Consider the following 4,503-nt stretch of genomic DNA (forward strand, 5'->3'; position numbering starts at 1 on the left):
TTTTTGGAAGGGGACCTACAGGGGGAAAATGTTCTAAAAACATGTCTAGTCACATTAGGTTTTGTACATTATTGTTGATTACAGATCAGAATTTTGGGCCTAACTGTTTGATAGTGTCCTTCTATGTTTAGCTTAACAGGTAAGCCATGCAGTGTAAACCCAAACCAAAATAACATCTATCAACTTTGGAGAACTTTTCAGAGCTGATGGTAGAAGGTGCAGCACAGCCAGCATTTCACTCCTCTAAAGCCTTTAACAAAGCAGCTTTGAAAGACTGACATTTCTTTTTATTACTTTTGGTTCTTAACAAAAACTGTCTGATCCCTGATAATCATTCAAGCTCCTTAAATAATTGTATTTCATTTTAACGAGATTTCTGTAGTCACTCGTGGCAAGCCTTGAAATTTGATATTGTGCCACTCCTTGCTGGACTGACCTATGAGCACTTGTCATTTTTATACATAGGATACTCCTTACAACTTTCCAAAGAAAAGATTCTTCACTGCCAATTTAGCTTTTCTAATTTACAAAAGGGAATCTTGGTCATTTTAGTGCAGAAAAACCATCTCTCTCCAAGTAACAGAGAAGGAAACTCAGACCGATCAAAGAAACCTTAACTAAGCTTCACATTAGTCCATACCATTTGTGCAGTATCTCCCCAAATCCTCCATTTCATAATCATGGCCAACACATCAGAGGCAGCTTGCTGGGTGAGATGGTTGGGGGATACCACCTTCCAAGAGGAATAGAAATCCAGGAGACGTTCTGTTTTAGGATCCCTAACACCTAGGAAGATAACAAGAGAGAAGTTAACATACTCAGCATGATAATCAAAATGTCAAACAGTTACAGCCAGCCAAAAGTAAATGTATACTGTACTTTCTAGGGCTATATCTACATTACAGTTTATGTCAGTATAACTCAGTGGATCTCAAACTTTTGTACTGGTGACCCCTCTCACACAGCTAGCCTCTGAGTGCGACTCCCCTTATAAATAAAAAACACATTTTATATATTTAAAACCATTAAAAATGCTGGAGGCAGAGTGGGGTTGGGTGGAGGCTGACAGCTCGCAACCCCGCCCAATAACCTTGAGACCCCCTGAGGGGTCCCACCCCACTGTTTGAGAACCTCTGGTATAAGTTATGCCACTCAGGGATGTGAATAAACCACCCCCATGAGCAACATAAGTTACATTGACATACGCGCTCGTGCGCGCAGCAGAGCTTCTCCTGCTGACATAGCTTCTGCCATTCACAGAGGTGGTTTTATTAACCTCTTCACCAGACACGCTGCAGTGGTGCAGCTGCATCAGTACGGCTGTGCTGCTGCAGCACTGTGCATGTAGACATGCCTCAAGTAAAACATTTCCTCTACAGTCTACTGTAGGCATTCAGCAAGCCAGGCCTTGCCTGGAGCATCTCATTCAGAAGTGGTTCAAAAGCTTCACCTCTTATTGCCATGACATCAGATGCCTTACAGAGTGATTGATCCCACAGCTTTAGTGGAGCTGTGTGAAAGCAAACAATTCCAATGGAAGCAATGAGGTGAGGTGACACTTGACATGTAAATAAGACATCATTTCAACAAATTGTGATGTCTCATTAGCTTCATTCATATTTGTTATCCTATAATTCCTATATTTGGCACCCTGTTCCTCCACAAAATGTGGGGATTCCTCACATCTCTTTGCAATTAATATCTCATTCCTTTTTTACAGCCACGCTGCCATTCTGGATTCCCCATGACCTCCCTTTAGATATTTCATGATCCTCCTTTTCATAGCTTCCTGCTTCCCACTTGTAGGCTCCCTGCCTTTCATCTCATGAGAACCCCAAGTCCAGCTTTTTGGAGGGTCTCATTTTGGGCCACATGGTTTGGTTCTGCATGGAGCTCTGGCGACACTCTAGCACCTTTGGGAAGCAACCTGCACATACATGTGATGTTTCTGTAAAGTGGTGCCAAGCCACAGTTCGAACCTGCAGACAGACTGCCAGAGAGAAGCACCTCACCTCTAATCATAGCATCAACACATATCTGAGTCCCCATTACCAAACACAATGTAAAAACAAGTGTGAAGGACTCAGACTGTAAAATGGACTTGAGAGAATCCATTCATGCCACCTATGAAGGAAAGTAGGGAGACCTGCAGGAGGAATATCTATCATGATTACATTCCAGTCATTGTTGCCCTGGGTTGGGTTTGAACAAGTGGCCAGAAGCTCCATATCCTTTCTCAGAGGAAATCTACTCTAATCTCTTTATTGTACCAGTAGAATCTTTCCAGATATGCATCCAATCAAGTGCTGCCCAAATGAGGTCCTGCACATCTTTCTGTGTTCCCTCCGTAAGTCCTCCCTCCATTGCTGCTGCTTCTTTTGGTGAAAAATTAGTCAAGGTAGAGCATCATCACCACGTCTTGTGGGACCAGTCCCCCTTTGTTAAAGAAATAATATAGATTACATAGAGAATATCTTCAGCCTATGGGGAAATAGCAGTTGGTGTGTTCTGGTGGCCTGGAGGATGCAATTATATTCCATCAAGTAGTTCTGCTTGTAGCACCGATAACCTCTCTGATAAACTAACTAGGGGTATGTCTACACTGCAGTTAGACAACCACAGCTGGCCCATGTCAGCCAACTTGGGCTCATGGGGTTGTGCTATGGGGATGTTTAATTGTGGTGTAGGCATTTGGATTTGGGCTTCAGCCCAGGCTCTGGGACATAAGAACGGCCATACTGGATCAAACCAAAGGTCCATCTACCCCAGTATCCTGTCTTCTAACAGTGGCCAATACCAAGTGCCCCAGAGGGAATGAACAGAAGAGGTAATCAAGTGATCCATCCCCTGCCACCCATTCCCAGCTTCTGGCAAACAGAGGCTAGGAACACCATCTGTGCCCATCCTGGCTAATAGCCGTTGATGGACCTATCCCCCATGAATTTATCTAGCTCTTTTTTGAACCCTGTTATAGTTTTGGCCTTCACAATATCCTCTGGCAAAGAATTCCACAGGTTGACTGTGCATTGTGTGAAGAAATACTTCCTTTGGCTTGTTTTAAACCTGCTGCCTATTATTTTTATTTAGTGACCCCTAGTTCTTGTGTTATGAGAAGGAGTAAATAACATTTACTTATTTACTTTCTCCCTTGCAGGGTCCTAAATGTCCACGCCACAATTAAACAACCCCTTAGCCCAAGCTCTAGTCAGCAGGCATGGACCAGCCATGGATTTTTAATTGCAGTGTAGGCATACCCTCAGTGTCCAAATGGGTTTGCTTACATTTCAGTGGTTTTGCCACTTAGCACGGAAGATACTTGTAAACCACTGTGTTTCTCCAAGTTAAGCTACTATATGGAGCCTAATTGCTAACTAGAAGCCTGCAGAAACCCATTCAGTCAAGAGCACAGCTGTAATGGCTCGTACTATATTGTTACAGCTCAGTTGCACCTACATTAAACTCATTAGGTGTCAACATTTTCATCCATCACAAGAGTACTTCTTATTTCGGCAAGAGGTGATGGTAAAATCAATCCAAGTGAATGAGATTATACCATTGGAACTCTGGGTCATAGTGCATTGTTTACTCTCGGGAAATCAAATTGTCGGTTATCTTTCCAAATGGGGTGGGAAAGGGAGAAAGCAGGGAGTGCACATTAATACTGTAAAACTGAAGTTCTAGTCTGAAAAGTGATATGTGAAACTAGCACTTCCTTATGCTACAGCAATGCTCTTTGGGTGCATTCAGAGTCATTGGAGTAGCTCTTCATCTGAGGTAAATAAGCATCAAATTACACTGCATACTAATGAATGTTCTGAGGTAGTGGCTCCTGTAGCTCAGAACCAACTAGCTCTGAGAGAGTGAGGTGGCTTCTGTGCTGGCTTGTGCATCAACGGAATTGCTCACTTAGTTCCAAACTGCTCAGGAGATGATGGGGCTGGTGGCTGGGCAGATGTAATGAGGCAGAGATAGCCTGGTGATGAAAACACACAAGACAAAGAGAATCCAACTTGACTTTCAAATCCAGGATGAGTTTGCAGGGCTGGAAGTTAGGAAAAAAGGTCGTTTTAGCCTTTGAATGAAGCAGATTTGATGAGACTGTAATTATGCCTCAACTACCCTGAAGGCCCATCCCGTTATTTTTAGAATCACTCCAATGCAGAGAAAAAAATGTTTGCAGAAGGCTGAGGGGTGGAGCAACAAGAAAAAATGTTCACTGGAACCTTTAACCTCCGGAAGGGTTTGGACAGGGGGCTCCACTCCTTGTGAATTGGCTGCCAGACTTTAAGATTGTTGCTGCTGGAATTTTAAGTGTGTTTGCTCTGTCTCTAACCTCCTGTGAAGAAAGAAATTAAATTTCTTGCACCTCTTCCTTCCTTTCTTTCCCTGCTCTCCTCCTCTCTAGCTATCCCTTCCTTTCCCCAACACCCATAGCAGGAAGACTTTGAGCCTAATTCTGCCCTCAGATATGCATTTACAGTTCTCATTGATGTCAGTGGGATT

The sequence above is a fragment of the Gopherus flavomarginatus genome, chromosome 7 (assembly GCF_025201925.1).
Source record: "Gopherus flavomarginatus isolate rGopFla2 chromosome 7, rGopFla2.mat.asm, whole genome shotgun sequence".
Lineage (NCBI taxonomy): Eukaryota > Metazoa > Chordata > Testudines > Testudinidae > Gopherus > Gopherus flavomarginatus.